This window comes from Podarcis liolepis (genome assembly GCF_965112155.1).
Source record: "Podarcis liolepis genome assembly, chromosome: 7".
NCBI lineage: Eukaryota > Metazoa > Chordata > Lepidosauria > Squamata > Lacertidae > Podarcis > Podarcis liolepis.
Window position 1 is genome coordinate 50,076,752 of NC_139561.1, and position 23,281 is coordinate 50,100,032.

The 23,281-nt window shown below is 41.2% G+C and overlaps 1 long non-coding RNA gene across 1 annotated transcript; it reads left to right on the top strand.

Annotated features, from left to right (window-relative positions):
* Positions 1 to 3,940: 3,940 nt before the first annotated feature.
* On the top strand, positions 3,941 to 22,156 carry LOC310712269. Its single transcript, XR_014528827.1, has 3 exons — positions 3,941 to 4,246; positions 17,536 to 18,016; positions 20,676 to 22,156. It is a non-coding gene; the product is annotated as an uncharacterized lncRNA (long non-coding RNA).
* Positions 22,157 to 23,281: the final 1,125 nt, after the last annotated feature.

Below are 23,281 nucleotides of genomic sequence, written 5' to 3' on the forward strand. Positions count from 1 at the left end.
AGAGAGGTCTAGAGGGCTACATTTCCCCCTCGGACCCAAGGTTCCCTACCTCTGATTTAATATATTAATATTTATACAATTTCAAGCATATATTTATAGGAGAGCCTCTCTGAGCAGAGATCTATATTTTGCTTCCCTTTCTAAAGTTATACGCACATTGGCACAATATATTATTTTACTATGATTTCATTGATTTTATTACATCGGTAAGAAATGTTGCTAGCAATTTAATGAATCAACTTAATAAAGGTAGCAATAAATGAATATTGTAAATTTATGATGCCAATGCACTTGAACACGTCACAGATAAAACGTCCCTGTCCAGAAGAGCTTACATTTTGAATCTATTAATATCAGGCCATCTGTGGCTTGTGCTGCCTGATGAAGAAGAAACTGCTAATTTCAACTTGTTGTGTTTGCTCTACAGAAGAAAGCAGCTTTTGAGTCTTTGGTTAGTGATTTACTCAGTCCTTCAGCAAGTGCAGCATCATGATAGAGGGCAATGTGTGAAGTCCTTACATCCCTGAGTAACTCATATTGGCTTTTCTTTGACACTGAAGCAGAGGGTGCAAGGAAGGTGACTTTCATTAAAAGCCAAGTGCTGCACTGGAACTCCAAATTATGTAGGAGATAAGAGTTCGATAGAGAGGCTGCCTTGGTTTGCTGTTAATTATAGGATTGTTCAAAGTTCCAAAGCTATCTGATTACATTAATTTATCAAAATCTTTCTGCTCCCTAATTAAAACATAAACATGTAGTGTGTGTAATTCAAGTTGCGGGTTTTAAAAAAACCAAGCTGCTGAGGTCTCATTTCCCATCCATTCTGTGTTCAAACATTTGCTTCTTTCTGCAATTCCTTACATGTTGCAGTATTTATTTTGCATATTATTTAAAGCACTTCTGTGCTGCCCTTCTTGCATCATGAAACTCAATACAGTGTGCATAAGAAAAGCCTTGCTTGATCTGGCGAAAGACCCATCTAGTCCAGCGTCCTGTATTTGGAAGCCGACTGTCTTGGACACAGAAGATAGCACACAAAACCATCATGGGTGGGAGCTATTAATGCTCCATTAATTTGCTTAATTTTAATAATAGCTTAATGTGGCAGAACCTATACTTTGGAACTCCCTCCCTATTGATATCAAGGCAGGTGCTTTCACTGTATTCTTTTTAGTGCCTGCTGAAAACATTCTTGTTTGGAAAAGGCTGCCCAGATGTTTAGAAATGCTGTTGTGAATTTTAATCTGTTTTGGTATTATGACTTCTTGTATATTTTAATGTATTGGCTCCCTCTGCCTCAATTTTATGCTTTTATTTTGTGTTTGGTTTTACAATCATGCAATATATAAATTTTATGAAATAAATAAATGTGTAACATAAAAAGTGGATTGCATGGGCTTCCCACCTCCTAGGCCAGGTGGGCAGCCTCAGTCCTGGGGTCAAACGTGGTCCTCCAGGTCTCTCTAACTGGCCATTAGGAATCTATTCAGGCCATAACATCCCACCCTAGGCCAAATTCTGATTGGTGCTGCTCCACACTGTTCTGAGTGTACAAAGATAAGAATCACATCAATTGCTCTGTTCACTTTTACTTGCAGCTCTGTGCATCACTGGCACGAGACCTCCAAAAGGTTGCCCATTAGGGAATGTAGGGAATGCAAAATGTTTCAGTCTTGTCACCCATCCAAGCATGAGCCAGGCTTTGACCTTCTTAACTTTAGCAAAGTGGCTGCATCACACAGCCTCATATAAAACCCTGAAACAGATACAGGGTTGTACTGCAACCAGTAACATCTGCAGACAGTGTTAGAGTTGATGCAAGTGGAATCCTTGATCTGCAACTTGTGCAGAGTAGAAATGAATTTGCTTTCCACCACCAGAATGAGTTTCAAAGCTTTACTAGAAACAGTCTTAAAATAGTTACAAATAAACATTACAAAATACAAAATAACACATTGCTCTTTAACAAGCAAGCAATGCAGTTCATTCCTCTTGTAGGTCCTCATGGCAGTTTCCTCTCTCTGGTCCCAGATAATGACTCTTGCTTGCCTGGATGGAGGATAATAGAGAGGGCTGTGTGAGTGTGTGCAGAGTGCTGTATAAATATAACATTTACATGTGTTGCGCTACTGAGTTTTGTTTCTGGACCCACCCACCACTGGCACACAGCCCTCAGAAGTTTTGTTTCTGGACCCACCCACCACTGGCACACAGCCCTCAGAAGGTTGCTAAGAAGGGAGGGCAGCCTGCAAGTTAAAAAATGTTCCCCACCTCTGCGATACAAGTGTCATAATCAAGCATACCTCCCTTGGGATGGCATTCCACTGTTGGGGTGCCACCACAGAGAAGGTCCTCTTCTTTGTACATGTACAATGCACCATGACTACCAACAGAGCATGAGAAAGGGCATCTTCTAAGGAGTGGTTCCGCAGTTTCAATGGGTCTACCAACTTGGTTGAATATGCCCTGAATTTAAATCAAGAATCTTAATGCATAGGCATGTCAGTTTAATGGAAAGTTACCCAATTTGCACTTCCTGAGCAGTATTTCATGAACTGAAATACTGAAATTCACACTTTTCTAAATTTTGTGTTGCAATTCCCCAAACAAAGACTGCAGATAAATATGTGCAACTTAGTGAAAATAACACAAAAATGCATTCTGTTAGGAGAATATTTCTTTTTAAAATGCATATGCTAGGCAAAGTTGCTAGGGAAAAAATAATTTATTAGAAGAAATGTGCACAAAACAGAATTTGAATTTTCATATAGATCTGCTCACCTCAAAAAGATTGCAAATATATGTGGAAAGTGTGTAACTTAAATACTTAAATAGGGAAGGCTGGGAAACTGAAATTGATAGATTTATCCGTACCTGCTCCACTATGGCTTACTGTTGGGCATTTGTTATGTCAGGAGCATAGCGCCTCTTTTATTTCTTAAGGATTTTAACCCACTACTATATATAATAGCAGCAGCAACTGTGTTGGCAGCCTGATCACCATTTTGCATCACTTCACAATGCCTCAGAGTTGGCACAATCCTGGGGCATACAGGTAAGGTAGAAGAATGACAACCACCACTAAAATAGTGGAAAAAATTCCACAGAGTGCTGTTCTTTTTCTCTTTTCTTTTTTGCTGGATGGGTGGGCAGCAAAGAGAAAGCAAAAAACAGAAATCAGGAAAATGTCTTCTGAGAAATTTCTGTTCAGCTTTAGTCCAAACAGTGCATTCTAGCAGAGAAGGAGCATCGACAACAATAATAACTTCATGTTACACGCTGGATTAATTGTCTCAAGTGCATAGGTTTGGGATAAGCGGTGCCTGATTCCTGAAAGGCAGCAAAAGGATCAGTGGTGCTTTTTCAGTTCAGTGAGCCGCTTCTCTGATACCCCCCCTTTTTTCCCTCCCCAGCAATTCGCCTTTCAAAGCAAAAGTCTTAATCCCAGTTTCTGCAGTCTATCATCATATGTAAGCCCTCCATATGTCTAACTGGCACTACAGTGGATAATTCTCAGTGAATAATTCATCAGACAAACTCAGCTTTTGTTTTGGCTTTTTGGTTTTATTCCCCTGCTGGTAGCCTAAACCCTCCAAAAGGCCAGAGTTGCTTAACACAGTAGTGCTTGGTTTTTATTTTTGGTGGCTAACACTTTTTCTGTGGAACTTGCAGATAAGTTAGACCAAAGTGTCTACCAATTGCTTTTTATTAATTTATTAAGAATCATTCAAAAACAATCTCAAAATTCATATAAAACATGCAATGAGCAGAGAGAAATTCATCCACACAATTTTCAAGTCCCAGTAGATAGCTTTAAGTGAAAGTACAGGCTCTTTCTAGACATGTTTACTCAGAAGTAAATTTGAATTCTTGACTTTTAGATCAGCAGAATTGTAGTGTCCAGATCATTCCATTCCACTGCAATCAGGAGAGGCTGAAGGTGTTGGACGCATATCTGGAAATAGTGATGGGCTTGATGGGGAATAATAACCTGAGGCTGAATAAGGCAGATGTGGGATGGGTGGATCCTGAGTCCTGGAATTAGTTGTTCAACTGTTATTGGAGAGGCTACACTCCCCCTGAAGGAACAGGTTCATAGTCTTGTTTCGTATAAGGCAGCTTCCTGGGTTCCTATGAAACCTTTTTAAGAAGGAGCATTTCTCCAATACGTCTGCTTCAGGAGCTGGTGCAAAACAGACTATTGCAAAGTGAACATCAGGCAGAGAAAAGCCTTAAGTATTAGTAGGTAAGCTATTGGCGTGGCCCTAGGACTGGTTCAAGTACACAAAATTACCTTCATGTTCAGCTATCGGTGAAGTGTTAGAGGATATGCCAGCCTCATTACAGGTCAACCAACACACCTGTTCACCTTTTGTATAAAAGTATCTATCAGTCTGAAACAGCACTCAGCACGTGTATGCTGCAGAGACTGAAAGTTGGACTAAAAGCTGCAAGTGCCTCTCCCACATTGTCATGTTGCAAAAACTGAAACTGATCCCACAAAACTGAACCAGATGGTGTGTTGGACCATGGTGTTCTAGTAATTGTGAAGATCAGAAATTTTATACCTTCTTATTCCATAAATAGCCCAGGGCCTCAAAAAGATTGTAAGCTGTGTCCACTGAGAGATCCCCCTGAGCATTCAGGAACACTCTGAATTCCATATGTCTCAGCATGTAGACCATATAAATGGGTTCACCACCCCATAAGAGGTGATTGACACCAGGAAATGATCTGCCCATTATAACTGAGTTATCTCAATCCCCCTCTTATATGCAAAGTATTCTTCATACACCACTGGGGCAGAGACCAAATCAAGGATGTGTCCCACTCTATGTATAGAATGGGTGTCGAACTGAGATAGCCTGATAGTTAATTTGGAGGCCAGGAAGTCCCCTTAAGAGTGATTTTGGTGTGGATGCTGAAATCCCTCTTGGGACTAACTTCATCAGGGGGGCTTTTTTTTTTTTTTTTTGTTCCCTAATCAAGCTTTGAATTTGCTCATTAGCAACCCAGTGGGACAGATGGTAAAGTGTGCTCAGTGATTAAAAGCCACAGATGAAATATTAATAATTCATCATAGGTCATTCATTTTAACCCAAAGCTTTGCTACCGGCTCTGATCCTCTATTAGGATACTGCGATATATATTTTGATAGCTTCATATAACTGATCAACAAATGCCATATATGCATAAGGATTCTTACCGGGTTGTCAATGCACAAATTCAAACCCTGAGTAAAGGAAACAATTAGCATTGGTCTAGGACTTGGCCAGGTAGACCAGCTGGAGCCAAATGTTAGCAGCTGCTGGGCAGCAGGGTGGGTGGTACACAAGCAGCTTCCCCAATCTGTTTCTTTGGCCCAACACCAGATGCAGACCCTCATAGCCTCCACTCCAAAGTGAGAGGTTTTCACATGAGAAAAACGGAACATTTCTGAGCTGCAGCAAGTTCAGTAACTTCCAACACTCTGGCTTGGACTGATGCTTTATGGAGTACCTGGATAGACACAGCTGGGTGAGATCCACCCGAACCAGCTTACCCACCTAGGTCTTGGTGATACACATCAGGTTTGAACCCTCCTCCAAAATAAAATTGTGGATAAGTGAAGTGTTATATACCAACCAGGTGTTCAATAACAGCACCACCAGAGTGAAAGCCTATGGGGCATATCTATCAGGCAGAGATAAGGAGAGAAGATCTGAACAAGGGATGGTCCATAAATACCTACCCCAGTTTTCTTATCAGATGATACCCTCTGCCCTCAATGCCATATTTCCCCCTGCCAAGCACAACCAGAAAACGATACGCACCACCAATACAAACCATTCATTAGGAATCTGACTTACTGATTGTGCCTTATTTGAATTGTTAGGTTTTGAAATGAAGTAGGCTTATAAGTAAGTAAATAAGTAAGTGTGTTGTCATTTGATATTTGTCTGTTATTAGCTGCTTTGGGTACAATCCACCATGGAAGAAGCTAAGTTTTAGAAACTAAGCTAAAACTGAAAGCAGGAAGCAAACTGCTTGTTCATTCTAGAATTGGTGCTTGAAATTTTCCTAATTAACCCAGAATTCAAGAGGAATTCAAGAGGAGCAAAATGCAGGGCAGAATGAATCAGATGAACAGTACAGGAATAAAACAAGGAAAATGGCCTCTCCCGTTAGCTGCAGGCTAAATGTGGGTACAACCTATTTTTTAAAATGCACTTCTTCAGCCCAAATACATCAATATGACTGCCTTATTTAGACCTATTTCTACTATTGGCAATATCTACAAAAATCACATTACTATTTATTTCTATTTACACAATGCTTTGCCTGCAGTGGTATTGAATAATCTATCAAAGCCCCAAACAAGGTTTTCTGATCTTTGTTTTGAAATAATGCATTTTGAAATAATGAGTTTGGTGGGTGGGTGCGTATTATGAGAGAATTCTATAAAAGTGCCCTCCAGGAACTGATATGCTTAAAACAAAAAAAACAAAAAACCTAAATCATACAACTCTAATTGTAAAGCAGCTCGTTGTAGGTGGTACATAAATAATAATAAAATCTTGAAAAATTCCTGTGAGCTGTGTTTCTAGTAAATGACAAGTAGCTTGACTTACGATGATTAATTTCTGCAGGACCAAAAGAGCTTGTCTACATTTTTGTTCTTGCGCGTGGAAAAGGGGGATAAGCACAGGATAGATGGAAAGGAAGTTGGATGGAGAGGGGTAATGAAAATAAAACCATTCATCTGAAATGGAAAACTGTTTTCAGCTGTGCTGGAACACTGGCTGCCCCGGTTAAGAGAATTAGTTTAATAAGCAGAAAATGCAATGAAATGTCAAAAATATGCTAATACAGAGTCCATTTGTAAAAGGTCTACTTTATATCAGCTTATGAGAGGCTATTATCCTGCCTACTCTTTGTAATGATGCAAAACACTAAATCACAATATGTCTAGGCACCATTTGGAGATCTTAGTATATACAGAGGCATGATAGTATAGCTGTAGCATCCCGGGGAATGGTCTAAATCGGGGGGGGGGGGCCTGTGGCCCTCCACATGTTGTTGGACTTCAATGCCCTTCAGTCCCGGTCAACATGACTACTGTTCAGCATTGCTGGAAGTTGGAGTCCAGGAATATCCAGTGGGCCTGGTCTATTCAGTAAGACTGAAGCAGCGGTTACAGCAGATTCCACAAAGAATAACCTGGTTTATGGCACAGCCTGTCAGGGAACTGCCATCGGCTCAGGGGCGAGAGGGAAAAAGCCGGATGGATTACAGAGAGCCCCCAAAGATCGTTGGAAGCAGCACCGCCTCAGCGGAGGAGAGTAACCACGCCTCCAGTGGAGAGGAGCTTCAGGGCTCGGAGGAGGCGAGGCGGTGCCAGGACACCTTGCCTGGGCAAAGCGGGGAGGAGAGAGGCCCTCCGTTACCCACGCCTTCCCTGTGCAGTAGGCTTCCGCGCCGAGAGGGGAGGTGCAGATTGGGTGTCAAGAAACTACTCTGCTGGGGAAGGTTTAAGGACTGCCCACACACGGATTCTGCCAGTGAATGAGCCAGCCACGGCAGAGTGGCGCTGTGCACAAAGTTATTTTGGCATCAAAAGCAAGGCTTCACAGCCGAGCAGGGAGGCATTTGCCTACTTGCTCTTTAGCAACCCCTTGGTACCTTAACACAACCCTATGCACATCTACTCAGATATGAGTTCTCTTTGGTTCAATGTATTTTATTCCTAGCTCAGTGTGTTTAGGATTGCAGTCTTATTTAATTACAAATACATGCTTTGAAATATGCATTTTATCACTCAATTTGCATGTAAATATGTATTATAGTGATAGCATGAAACTCTTAATCTCAGGGTTATGGGTTCAAGCCCCATGTTGGGCAAAAAGATCCCTGCATCACAGGGGGTTGGACAAGATGACCCTCGTGGTCCCCCCCCAACTCCAGAATTCTATTATTCTATATCATTGTATGCAGTTTTATGCATTTTGGTATATTTGAGCCAAAAAAAATGTATCATAAAATGCAGAGAAATAAGAAATAAAATTAAGTCCTGTCAATTTAAAAAACAAGGCTGAATGACCAGCTGGACTCACACTGCATACTGGGATGGAGGGCTGGGCACCATGTTTCAAAAGATGAGGAAGAAGAGGAGGAGGGTGGTAGGGGCTTCAAATACCCTTCTGCTTGGTGAAACCAGAAATACCGTCTGCCTTTCTGCTAAGCCAGGAAAATCCAGCTCTGGGAGACGAACCTGTGCAGTAGGTTAGACTGAGAAATAATGAATGTCCCAAGGTTAATTTGCAAGCTATGTGGTTGATTCAAGATTTCAACTGGGATTTTCACAGTGTAGCAATCTGAACCAGGATGAGGAACCTTTGCTCCTTTAGATGTTGCTGGATACCAACTCCCATTTTAACTGATCATTGCCTATACTGCTTTGGGCTTATGGAAACCCAACATCTTCTGGAGGGCCAAATGCTAGTCACCCCCCACTGTAAACCATCAGCAGACAACATGGTGCCTGCCAGATATTGCTAGAATCCAATTCTCATAGGATCCAGTCAGAATGGCCAGTGAGCAGGGATTATGGGAGCTGGAGTCCAAAATACATGGGCAGCACCACATTAGTTACTACTGTTCTAATCACTACAGCCTACTGGCTCTCAAGAAAAGAATAGAGATCATTGTTACATCTGTGTTGCATTATACTGTATGCTGTATTCCTTTGGTGTCTTCTGGTTAGGAACATAAGAGGCTCATGTGAATTCACTCTTCACATAGCAGATTGTTCTTAATGATACAATTAACTTGCTTATTATTGTTGTTTATTAAATTTGTATACTGCTTTTCATCCAAATATCACAAGGCAATAACAACATAAACCAGGTTTAAATCACACTATGGTTAAGGATATACAGAAACAGCTGGATATTTTTTGGCATGTTCTGGCAGTTTGCCTTGTAATTTTGTAGATGTTTTGCCTGTATAAGTACCTTCAGATTTGTTTTGCAGTTCTGCTTTAGACAAAACCTAGATAAAATTTTGATGCAGGAATTTTAAAACTCCAGATATTTCCTTATACAGTACTGGTTGGAACATTTTTGGCTTTCTTCAAAATTTATCAGCTGTTTCACCAGGGAAGAACCCCCCAAATTTGCTTTGAATTATCTGTTAGGGAAAATGTTGGTGGTAACTCACTTGGTGATTAAATGATTAGTGGAGAGGGAAAGTTAATTAACCACTGTATCTTAGGAGCATGTAACTTGATACACAGTTGCTTAAGTAATAACCTTGATAGGTATCCTTCACGGAAGCATCATCCTTGTGTTTGGTTTTGTAGAGCGACTTCCTTGCTACATCCTCTTAAACTTCTCAATCCCATGAGATTGCTCACACAGTGTCCTTTAAATTAATGTGATGCTGCACTGCATGACATTATAGCTGAAGTGGATGAATGAGTATGTTGGATTTTTATTTGGAAGTGAACAGAAAAATCAATCTACAGTACAAACAGGGAGGCATTATCTCACTCTCAGAACAAACCTAGCCTTAACTGCCTGTGGTTGAAGGATGTGCCACCAGTCTTTGTCGGCTAGATGAATGCCGGCTCTCCTATCATTTGCAAACACCCCATTCAACAAAGCAGTCAGTCCCAAACTCTTAGATTTAAACAGGTTGAAGGTGCTTCTGTAGGCTGCTTCTACAAGTGATTCATTTTGTTCCATTTATACCCCAGTCTTTGTATAAATCCCAGGACAGGTAACAACAATATCAATGCTGTCAAAATAAAATTGAACATCTAAGAAAACCAATAAAACACCCAATAATAAGGATAGATAAGCAACAGTAAACCATTGTAGCAGCAAGCAGCTAATCATTCATAAATGTGCAGGCAAACTGGTGGTCTTACCCTGGTGTCAGAATGTCAACAAAGTTGGTGCCAGATGCATATTTTGGGACAGGGCACTCCAACATCAAAGGGCCACAACAGAGTAGGTCCTTTGTCCTGGCTTCACTGATGTGCTTCCCTTGGAGTTGAAACAAGACAGAATTCTCCCATAGGATTAAGGGCACAGGCAATCTAGTACAGAGGGAAAAAGCACTCCTTAGGGGTCACAAGTCATGTTGTTGTTGTTACATTTTTCTACCGGCCTTCACAACATAAAAATACAAAATGAGAATACAAAATACATTTTTTTAAAAAAGTCAAACCAATAAACTGCCTCCCACAAAAACATTTAAGAGGCCGTTTCCCTCAGCCAGCTCCCTTTTTGTGGGCAAGGGAGAAAATGTATGACAAAGCCTCATGCCTAGTGACTAGAAAAAGCCTCCCCTCAGCCTCCCCAACATTGAGTTAAGTCTGGAGTTACTTTTATATTCATCCACCAACTCATCCATCCATTCAGTTAATATCCCACCTGCCTTCCATGAAGAAACTGAAGGCAGTGTACATGGGATTGCCTTGTGGTGTCCTATTCAGTCACCAAACTGACCCAAAGTTGCTTAGTTTCAGAAAGGGAGCTGCCATCAGACCATGCCTTTGGACCAGGTTAGGCATAGGCCTAGACTTATATAGAGGGAGGGAAAACTGAACTTCTGGATCTACACACTGGATGTATTAATGCCACATGGCCTCATGATGGATGACAGTGAAAATATCACAAGGCATTAGCAAATGAAGCCCTTCTCAAAACATTAACAGCAACAGAAGTTTAAATATTTTGCCATATAAATGAGATCTGTTTTGTTAATCACAGTCACACACACACATTTTTTTAGTGATTATCAGAATCCCCCCAAAAATCCAAATGCTTTTATATATGGATGAGACAAGGATACAATTATTAATCCACCAAATGAATATCAGGGTTCACATTCAGTTGTTAGCAACTGATTTAGTCTTTGCACTTCCCATGTTTCCATCCATTTTGTAGCTCCTTTCCTATTTTCATAGAAATACAGTACATTTGAGCTTCTTCTTAGACCTACAATGAGTGATGTGGATATTCACATACCTTTGTTGTTATACCAGGGTTGCTTTGATCTGTTGCACATTTGGTTCTCTACTGCCATGCTGAGTCATTAGGAAAGTAATGGCCAGGACTTTAGGGAGCTGATCAACTGAATAAACAGGAGCTCCAATGCAGCAGTGTGGCTTACATTAGCATCTAGAGTGGACAGGCTATAGCTCAGTGGCAGAGCCTTGTATGCAGAGGGCCCCAACTTCAGTCCCTGTTACTTCCAGATAGGGCTGGTAGTATGTCATGCCTGAAACCCTGGAGAGATGCTGCCAGTCAGTGTAGAGAATCCTGAGCTGGGTGGATAAATGGTCCGACTCAGTATTAGGCAGCATATGACCATTAAGTCTAATGATATGATAATTTGGAATCTAGAATTACCTAACTGCCTCACTGCCCTCCAGAAAAAAAAAATGACCTCTTGATCCTGACAATTGATATAAAATGGCTCTGTGAGCAGGTAGCCCAACTTCTCATGGTAACATGCATGAGGTTTCATACTGTTGTATTCTTGAGGAGAATACTGCAGAAAGAATTTTATAAAGATCATTGTCATTTTGTCCTCTGCATTGGCAGGCATCCCACCCATTATGTTAAGTCTCCTAGTTATCTCTCATGCTAAATTCATAAACAACATAGCAAAGAAAGTCAGCTGAAATAAATGGGTTTGGGTGTGATCCTGCGCCTAATGACGTTGATGGCAACAGTCCCATTGATTATAATAGAGGGGCTTGCAATCTTTTGCCAACCACCAAACTTGAAGTAAGCTTAATGTTCTTTGCTGCCATTGGTATTCACTGTCGCCAGATATTTTACCCTGAATAATCACTGATGGACATTGATTTTTGTCTGTGCTCTTCACAGCACAGCAAAATTAATGTGAAAGTCAGAGTCAAATGAGTCCCAGCGGTGTCCTCCACTCTCTGCTGAGAAGCGCATTTTCAAATACTAAAGGACTGGCATCCAATGCAAAGCCCACAGTAGCTTGTATTGCAACAATTAATAGGCATGAATAGTTCTCTCCAGGGGATTCAGGTTACCTTGATATCATCTTTAGAGGTTAGAATCTTGAAACAGTTGAATGAGGTTAATATATATGGTAGTTTATGAACCGCTTAATTCTTTGCCTTCGAATTCAATTACATCATATGGCTTCTTTTTATCGTCTTCTTTTAAAGCAGTAATTCCTCAGAGGCATTTGTACGTTGTCAAGTATCAACAAGGGGGACGTAATCATTATAAGGTTTAGTGGGAGGAAAACATTATTGTACAGTAAACAGCCTAGCCCAAAATTCATGATCTGGTGGTAAACACATGTACCCTGATAATTTGGAAGATTCCTGATATTTCCATTACATAGTTTTGGTTGAAATTTCATAAACAATGCAGTTTGGTTTATTTACAGCAGGAGTGGGAAAACTATGGCTCTCCTGATACTGTTGGACTCCTATCAGATTCAGCCAGCATGGTCAGTGAACAGGGATGGTGGGAAATGTCAATGTTCAATAATTGCAGTTCAGTGTCTGGAGGGACACAGGTACCCAATCCTTGTTTAGTGAATGTGGCTTTATCAATCCAGTCTCAACTCATGCTGCCTGTACCAATTGCTTGCAAACAACAGTTGAAGAGGCTAGTACCCTTATGACCTGCTTGTGGGCATTTGGATGGCAATAGTGGAAGCATGTGGCATCATTTGATGTGATGCATTAATGTTCTTGAATCCTTATGGTCATTTTGATATGGGAAGCCTTGTCCCATATCACATATCACAAAATGTGAAATGAAACTAGTTCATCTGTTACAAGCTACTCCAAAGTGAAACTCATGTCGTTGCAGACAGTATGTTTTGAAGACAGATTGATTAATTATGACAGGAAGTCTAATTCACAGAACTCACAGCTGTTTCTGAAGCATGACAACTTGGCAAAGATACCTTGGATGTGACATTCATTTATTTCACTTGTCAAGCTCCCCAATAAGCAAGTCCTTGGAAAGTAAACAAGACGTGTGAAAATACCTATTCTTCCACCACATACCTCCATTAGTACACCTTCCTTATATACTGCAACAGTTTCCTCTGGTGTATGTGCCAAATAAACTGAAAATGGCTTAGAGTGGGAAAGAGAGTCCTCTGTGATAGCATAAGTACATGGATCTACTTCTTGAGCTTTTTCATGTCTGTCCCACGTGGAGCCCAGTCACCAATGCCTGTGTCTTCTTCCCTAAACCCTGATGTGATATATCTGCTACCAGACTCTAATGACTGGGCCACAGACTCCTCAAAGGTTAAAGTCAGCTTTGAGGAAATATTTTCAGTAGGTATTCATTGACTGGAGTCCCCATCCTCTGAATGCTGCATCAAGTGAGTAAAAGGTATGTTGCCTTCCTCTGCAGCCATTGATGCTTTCTGAGGCCCTGGGGTTTCAAACTCTGAAAATAGATGATAGATGATAGATAGATAGATAGATAGATAGATGATAGCGATAAATGATAGATAGATGATAGAGATAGATGATAGATAGATGATAGATAGATGATGATGATAGATAGATAGATAGATAATGATGACAGATAGATAGATGATAGATAGAGTCTTTCAGTTGATCCATAGCATTGCTGACACAACTTGTAAGTTCTGCCTTAACTGCATGATCACTAACTGTGGCCCACAAACTCACACCTCCAAGGTGCTGCTGCTATCATCTCATCTCACCCCATCTTGCCTTCCTGTTTACCTGAAACCCTGGGATGTCTGACCCTCACCCATGCTTGGGCCACCAGTATCTGAGGTGGTGGGTATTACCATGGGTCACAAGCATTGGTATTGGGATTGGTGCTTTTTATCTTGTTCATAAATGATCTGGAGTTAGGGATGAGCTGTGAGGTGGCCAGGTTTGTTGGTGACATCAACAGAAACAAAAAAGAGTTATGAGGATTATGAGGATCTCCAAAAGGATATTTTCAAAGTAAGGCAAAGGACATTAAGCAGTGTAAAAAAAATTCTCTGTGTGTGTGTTTTTCAAGGTATTAATAAGATATATAGCTCTTTTAAGATTTTATTTTGGCAGCTGAGCCAATGCACAGCTGCTGATTGGAGCTGGAAATGTTGGTAGATGAGAAGGCAGTGTCCTTCAAGAGATAAAAGGTCAGTGTCAGAGAGCAAGGATGAGGGGGACTGGAGTGATGGAGTGGAAATACCAGGGTGGAGAGAGACCTATGAGGGAAGAAGGAGTTGCCTGAGCAAGGACGAGGAAGAGCAGAAAGGCGAAGAGGGGTTAGAGAGAAGTGTCTAGGGGTGCCATCCCTACTGGCAAGTAAGAAAGAGGGAAGGGGTGGGAAAACTGGCAGGGCACCATACAAGGGCTGGATAAGGGAAGGCAGAAGAGAAGACAGTGTATGTAGAAACAAAACAGAGTGAAGTCCTGTGGTGAAGGGGGACAATGAAATTCTTAGTGTATGTTTCCCACTAGGGGGTGCTCTGAGTACATCAGGCAACCTGTGCTTCTTATGACTCCTTTGGCCAGAGGCAGGGACAGAGCTCACACCCAGAGCCCTAACCGCAGACAATGATTCTACATCACCTCAGATGTAACATTTCTAACACGGTCGTGTGATTTCTTATGTTGCCTGCCAACTGGTGTAATTGATTATTTATTGCATAGATGTGTAAGTTTACTCTTGCTAGAATCCATTTTGCATTCTCCAGCTTGACCCCACAGGAGTCCAGACAGATTTTTAAATAAAGCGTGTTCTCCTTCATGGAGAGCACGTGTTGCGGTGGGGGCCGCCAGGACACTCCAAAGTTGGGGGTGGCGGGCTAATTGATTGTTGGCCACTGATACGATTGGGGCTTCCCTTGTTGTTGGGAAGAAGTTAATGTTGCCATTTATTGATTGACAGCCAGAAATACTAAAACTCCTTGCACCAGGTTAGGACTTCCTCTTTTCGCCCGTGCATCGGATTGCCCGTCCCTCCCTCCCTAGAATAGGGTTGTTCGCTTTGACCTTGCTATGTCTGTTATGGGGTCGTCTGCTTTGGAGCGGGGGCCTGGTAGGCATTTTGTCCATCTGGCTGGGGCCATTTGGTTTTTGCCTACTGCGTAGCAAATCGTCACAACTTGTAAGGTTCGCGGTTAGGCATTGGTTTATGGTTTGGTTGGTTGAGGGGCATGGATTGGCTGTGCCTGCCCCTCTAATGCTGCTGCTGCAAGGGATTCCGTTAAAGGAATTGGGAGCTAACTATTGCTTGTCCACTCTGTCAAGGTGGGCTCGGGCCATAACAATGAGCTTCTGGTTGCATTTGGGGTGAGGGCAGGTTCCCTGCTCCGTTGTTACCCCCAAGTGTATTCCCCTATTCTGACTTTTGCATCGTGCGGAATGTCAGTCTGTCCCCCATGGTGGGGGCAGATAGTCCCAACCAATGCCTATGCAACCACTTACAAATTTGTATTTTAATAAAGTTGTGGCCAAAATTATGCCAAAATTCTTAAACAAAAATTTCTGTGTGATGTGTGAGTTATTGGGGTGGACCTGGGGACCTCCACACGGAAAAGAAAAGAAAATAAGAATGAGAACGAGAGGGGTATGGGAATTCTTCAGAGACACTGATGTGGCAGGAAATGATACTTAAAAAAACTAACAATCATCATGTCATTGATATGAAATATACAAAGGAGTTTTTCAAATATTCTCATTTGCCTCCTGGTATCTGTCCAACCACTAAAATAGCCTGAAACGAAGGACAAACTGAGGCAATTACATTCCAGGAATAAAATCTTCATTGTTCAAAGTACTGGGGTGATATGTACAGGAACACTGAACATGTTCCTTTGCATCAATATTTCAAAGACTCCTTCTATAACAATAAGCTTACCCTGCAACCCAAACAAAAGAGTGTTAAAAGATAAAAATAGCAACATGCCTCTTGATAGGTGAACAATGTGTGTGTTTTTTGTGTGTGTGAATATTGGAAACAATAACAAAATATTTCCCCAAAGCATAGGCAGCTCTCATATATTGAGATCATTGGTCCATCTAGAGCAGTAGTGACCATACTGGCTAGCAATGACTCTCTTGGGTTTTCCCACACCTACATGGAGATTCTAAGGACTGAACCTGGGAACACTTGCATACAAAGCATGCATGCAAAACTTGCGCACATGTACCACTGACCTGCAGCCCATTCGCATAAGAGAAAGAGTGTCAGCCTTTGCAAGGCAAGACTATTAAGATTCCTTTTCCTTTTCAAGACAAGACTATTAAGATTCCATTTTTTATATAATTATTTTTGCATTTTCAATACGTACAATAAGCAAAAGAAAAATAAACTAACACAATAAAAACATGGAATCCACTTTGACTTCCCTCCCTCCCCCATTTGTGGATCATCATATAATGATTTTCCCTCTGCATCTGTTCCGTAACTCTATTGTTATAAATCCTTTGTCAATCCATAGTTCAAATTTTTCCTATTAATATTCTTGCTGCCCGTCTATAGAGTCCATGTCATATGATGAGATAGAAACAGATTTAATAAAGGTTTATCTCTTTTCTTTTTCTTCTAAACGATGCTTGCTGATGATTACAAAACACGATCCACAAATAACAAGAAGTTTATGTATTATTGTGTTTATTTAGTACTTCAGAGTATTAGTTTTCTATTATGAGTTCAGTATGTCTTAACACAACTTTACTTTGCCCTGGGTTTTAAGCTGCATGTGCTTTGTAATAACACTGTGAGTAGACTGCTTGCTGTATTCTTCTGAAAAAATTCAAAATCATTTAAAAAAAAAGGTTCCAAAGTGGCTTTCCATATTCAACTTGTATAAAGGCAACAAAGGAATTCCAATATCAAGTTTAAGTGTTGTCATGTTAAGGGACAATAGGTGCATATGGCAATACATTGTCATAAAGCTGATCCTTTATGATCACTTTAACAGCATAAAGTGAACATGCCCATCTTAGAATATATTAATGATTATTAGCAGTATTCTTGTTATTATTATGTTTATGTGGCTGCTGGCTAAACACAATAAATCTAACTGAATGGACTGAATGGATGATTTTCCTAATTAAGTGGCTCCTCGTTTGTGGAATGCTCTTTCCAGGGAGGTTTGTCTGGTACCCTCATTACATATCTTTAGGCGTGAGGCAAAAACATTCCTTTTCTCCCAGGCCTTTGGCTTGTTAAACAATCTATGGCCTTTTAAACTGTGGGTGGGCGGGTGGGGTGGGGTATTGCTTTTGTTACTACGGTAGGTATTTCTCTGTTTTTATATTGCATTTTATTTGATTCTCGGATGAAAGGTGGTATAGTAAATCAATCAACCTTAGGATTCTACTTTGTAGAACACATAGTTGTTTCTTGATGCTGCAGTGACAGTAAGAATAATAGTGACACTTCGTAGAGGGTAATTTCTGATTTTTGCTGTAGCTTGTTAGCTTAAAACATAAATGAAATCCAGTTCCAGAGACTAGGCTCAAAATTTTAATTATGTTTTAATTTATGTTTTCTGTAGGCTACTTCGGATAAAATCAATCAACATTGAAAAAGGAAAGAAAACTCAAGTTGAGAAATAAGTAAGGGGAAAGGGAAATGACTCTCCTGTCTCTCCATCAGTGAGAAGAAGCCGTAACAGAGAGGGAATGGGGAGGGGAGAAAAAATGGGAAATGTTGAGACAGGTTGATGTTTCTATTGCTATGATTACTAAAAAGGATGCACCGTTACTGCTTAGTCATTGCTTATGATCTCTTGCCAAAACCAGCTGATTTTTAGGAAATGGAGGATAAGAGAGAGTGGCAGCTGTGCCCTGTATGGAAACCACCAAACTGCTTCACATCTTGTCAGCTTGCCATGTGGCTTGAGGCCAAGCAGGCTATCAGTGACACGTATAATGAGACACTGACAGAAGAAGTGGGTATTGTGGATCCAAAGGAGAGCCGGCAGAGTAGCAGAGATGGTCACGTGCTCCTGGCAAGCACTACCTGGCAATAAAAAGGTGTGTGGTGGTTGTTATTTAAAACATTATAGCTATTTACATGTGAAGACAAAGCATTATTCGCCCAGAGACTTGTTTGCTTATTTATTTCCAATTGTAAGGCGGGGGTGGGAAGAGAAGGTATATAAAAAGAAATTCCAATTGTAAGGCGGGGGTGGGAAGAGAAGCTAAATAAAAAGAAATAGCAATGATACCACCACCAGCTGACATTGTGTGATCAGCAAACTTTTTCAGCAGGGGGCCGGTCCACTGTCCCTCAGACCTTGTGAGGGGCCAGACTATATTTTTTGGGGAAAATGAATGAATCCCTATGACCCACAAATAACCCAGAGATGCATTTTAAATAAAAGCACACATCCTACTCATGTAAAAACACCAGGCAGGCCCCACAAATAACCCAGAGATGCATTTTAATTAAAAGGACACATTCTACTCATGTAAAAACACGCTGATTCCCGGACCGTCCGTGGGCCGGATTTAGAAGTTGATTGGGCCAGATCCGGCCCCCGGGCCTTCGTTTACCTACCCATGAGCCATACCTTCAAACACAGAAAGGGCACTGAACTCTCCCAACCACTGGGTGATAGTTGGTAGGTGTTTGTCCTTCTAACCTTGCAGTGTAAGTCTCTTAGTTCTAAAAACAGTACTTCTGTCTAAAAATCTTTATCCACTTTCTCCATGCCATACATAGTTTTTTATCATGTTACCTCTTACTCTCCTTTTCTCTAAACTAAAAAATCTGAAATGCTGCAACCTTTCTTCATAAAGGCTTCTCCCCTGGAATACTTTGGTTGCCCCTTTCTGAAGCTTTGCGTGTCGAGGTCCCCAATCCACCCCCCAAAATAACTCACAACGGACACGTAATTTTTTGTTTAAGATTTTTGGCACGATTTTGGCCACAACTTTATTAAAATACAAACCGTGAGTGGTTGTTTAGGCATTGGTTAAGACTATCTGTCCCCCCGCCTGGGGACAGAACTGACTTCCGGGCACCACCGAAAGCCAGTGTGGGAAAACAAGTCGGGGAAGAATTGGAGCTGAGTCACAGACCTCAATTCTCACCCGCCTGCTCCCCGAAGGCTTGCCGGCCCTAGTCCCATTACAGGGATTGGACGAAAAGATGGCAAGCCCCAGGATTCCTTTAACAGAATTCCCTTTCCGCAGCAACCATGGAGGGGCAGGCCCAGCCTATCCTAACCCCTCCTCCACCAGATTTATAACCAATGCCTAACCACAACCTTACAAGTTGTGACGTTTTGCTATGCAGTAGGCAAAAACCACCCAGCCAGCCAATTTGCCAGGTGGAAAAATTCCTACCAGGCCCCTGCTCAAAGGCAGATGACCCCACGACAGGCATAGCAAGGTCAACGCAACAACCCCTTACTTTAGGGCGGGTGGGCGGGTGATCCATTGCATGCAGCAAAAGAGAAAGTACAAGTCTGCGTGCAGAGTATTTAAACCTTTTACCCCTCCCACCAAAATTGCAACATAACTTTCCCCCCAGCAACTCAGCAATCCAATCACTGCCCCCGGCCATCTTGGAGAACTTTCCCAGCAACAAAGGGGGTGGCTCAGTAGACCCCACCGCAACACATGCTCTCCCTGAAGGAGAACACACTTTTCCAAATCTACAATATTCTTTTTAGGGGCTTTGGCAACCAGAACTGTACACAATATTCCAAGAACTCTCACCCCAATAGCATTATAACAGCATTGTCTGCATGGGCCTGGCTGCATCTATAAGTAACCAGTAATGTATAGGGGCTCTAGTAAAACCCTGCACTAAAAGAATCTTGCTGTAACCATAGGTACAAGTAGGGCAAAACATTTTACAGGGTTAAACTTGTTTCTTGCAATTCCTTCAGTAAGGGGTCCTAAAAATATGGTTTTGTATGTGAGAAATTTAGGTCTGCTAACATTTTGGACAAGATTTATCTTGGTAAGTCTATGTTTGTTGAAGAAGCACATCAAATGCTTTTGGAAAAACCAAAGAATTTAAATTTTACTTTCTGAAAAATTCAGGTAATTCGAAACAACAACAATTGCAAGTACTTTTTGCAATTTTTAAAATCTTCTGTGCAATTTTCCACACATTTTACTTACTGAGCAAGACAAAATTATATTAATTTAAACAATATATTTTGAATGCCCAAGTCATGTTACAACTTTTTAGCATTTCTCATTTTTAGAATTTGAAAAGTTGAAAAGTTCAGCATACTCTGAAGTACAAGTGCACAAAGGTTGCCTTTTCGGCTTTGTTTTGTCAATGCACAAGTGCACATCAGTAAAAGAATGCTAAAAGTGTAAATGATTAGAAGATACTGAACACTGCAACAACCAATTATGAAATTTCAGAAATTCTCCTGATTAAATGAGATTTCAGGAGAGTTGAATGCATGACAGAGTGAACCCATGGAACAATTAAAAAGAAAAGATCAGAGTAACTTAAGTCAATAATTCCTACTTCTCTGCTTCCAACCGCAGCATGCTCTTCAGGCCCATTTCATGAGACAGGAACACTTACAGTTTGAAACCTTTGGGGAATAGAAAAAAGAGTGTTGCTTTTCCTCCTCCCAGAAAAACAGTACAGTCCCAGGGCTTTAATCTGCCTCTTTGAAGGAAGTACTAAATGATTTTTTTTTCCCATGTACATACACAGGTGCAATGAACATTTTGAGATGAATCTTGAACCCCACTGACAACTGGATGAAATTAAATGAAGTTAACATTGCCAAACAGATGGCAATTAACAGCAGAACTGGACAACTGAGCCAAAACAAATTATAAATGTACTCCAGAAGCTGGGATTGATTCACACTGGATCCACACAGAGACTTCCCCAGCCATAAGGCATATTCACATTAGCAAGGAGTGCTGTGGCTGCATTTTGTGTCAGATGATGCAATTATCCCTCCCCTTGGAGACTCACCAAAGCCTGAACATATTTTGGAAATGCCACAATACCTTTCTAGTGAGGTTACTTTGGGGAGACTAGATTAAAATGGACAGAGGGCTGCAGGTTATAACTAGTCCTGGGGCTTTTGTACTTTGCCCTTGGGTCTGTAAGGTTCACAGATGTCAGGTCTCTCCCCTGTTCTACATAAATATGGATTGAAGGAAGGCAACATAATGCTGTGCTGAAAGAATGGTTCAGCTATTTACGTAATAATCCTGTTTGGAACAGGCACACAGCTCAGTGGCAAAGCATATGCTTTTTGTGGGAAAACATGCAAGGTTCAATCCTTGGCACCCGCAGGTATCAGGGCAGAGAAAGAGTGAAAATGGAGAGAAGCTGCCAGTCAGTACAGACAATATTGAGCCACATTTTGTGGCTTTCTTGGTACAAGACTCCTTCATATGTTTCTAAGTCACCATGCACTAAAGGTGAAATGTGAATTCCAGGAGCATTTCTTTGACCTCTTACGGATGTTGGAGGAATGTGAGGCAATCAGTGCACATAACTATGCAGATGGGTGATTAATAGGCGCTCATATTATATATCTTTGTTGCAAGAAGCACTGGTGCAATAATGGTACACCATTGGCAAACCAGATTATTGTTTGTAACATGTAGAGCTGCTCACATTCCAAATGAAGGGGAGGGCTGTGGCTCAGTGGTAGAGCATGGTTTGGATGCAAAGAGTCCCAGGATCAATGCCTGGCATCACCAGGGAGGGCTGGGGGAGACCCCCAAACACACCTGAAAACCCGGAGAGCCACCACCAGTCGGTGAAGACAGACCGATGAACCAACAGCCTGACTTGTTATAAGGCAGCTTAGTATCAGAGTTAAAGATGTGAGCAGTCCAGTTACTGAAAGTAACAGCAGGAAGACTTCAGGATTGACTGACATGAGAAGTGAACATGGTCTGGTCAAGCTACCTCCAAGGACACTTTTGAGTGTCTCTTTGGCCTACTATTAATCTTCCTCATTAGCAGTGAATATAGGAGCAATGGCTACTGCCGACCCCTTATTTGCTGGATTTGCTTGGCAAGTGGACAGGTGATAGCAACAGTAGGAACTAGGGTGGCTATGTGTCTTTACACACCCCTGTTTGAAGAACTGCCTAACCCAAGTGCAATTTAAAATTAAAGAGCCATAAGAAGGAAAAACAGGTGTGTTGAAATGGCCTCTCAACAGTGAGCAGGAACACAGATCACCTGGTTCCTACTATAGTAATATGTAATGCATATCTGTTTAAATTGTAGTCATTATTTCAAAATATATAGTCTAAAAATATATATTAAGGTTGTATACTAGATCCAGCCAGATCTTGGATTCCAAACCAAATCAGGCTGCTTCAGGTCAACCTGGGATTTCAATAAATAAATAATATTGTAACTAGTGTTTGATGGGTGAGTCTTGTTTATGGTCAGTGTCATTTTCACATATGTTATTGCATAAATCCATCCCATGTCCACATTGATCTGCCTTTCTTCTTTTTCTACAACAGCAACAATTCCCCTAAAATAATCATTGTACCACAAATTCCTCTTCTAAACATTTTGGTATATTTTCTGAGCAGAGAACTGTGTTGCAAAATTCGAAAAGGGAAAATCTGAAATGCAATTGTGTTCCAATCTGCACACTAGCTTTGGAGGTATGGGTAGGGTCAGTTGACACTGAGGTGCACAGGAGCGAAATTTCTCAAACATCTCTGGGTGAGAGGGGCACTGCTCTAACTGCCCAGTGAGTGGGTGGATGTTCCTTACTGGGAGAGGAAGGAGCATTGCATTGACCCTTACCTTATCCCCCTTGGTAAAAAATGGCAACCCACCTGGCAAGATGCTAGCATAGTGATTCTGCACCACCCAATGAGCCACTTCTGCCTGTGTCTTTTGCTATATTGTAAGCTAAGTCTTAAGAGCGGGATCTATCAAATTTGTTTTATACAGAGCATTACAACCTCTCTCTTATCTTTCTGCTGTTATGGGTGGTGCTCTGAAATAAATTTATCAGTCAGTCAATGAAGGACATTAAAGAATTCAGTCTGAAATTGCTACAGAAGTATATTGGAAATGGTGCCAACCTTGAAGTTTTCTCCACTCATTCTGAAAAACGGATAAAAGTTAGCTACGCTGATCAAGTATAGATGTCATGGCAGAGATCTTGGCATTTGTGCACAGAGACCTTCATTTTAATCTGTTCACAGCCTGAACATGGTAATAAGGTAGCTTGATAAGGTGGCAAAGGTTAGCTGCAATGTGCTGCTTCTCAGGGATTTTTTTTTTATAAAAAGAGCATTGAAGTGTCTGACCGACCCATC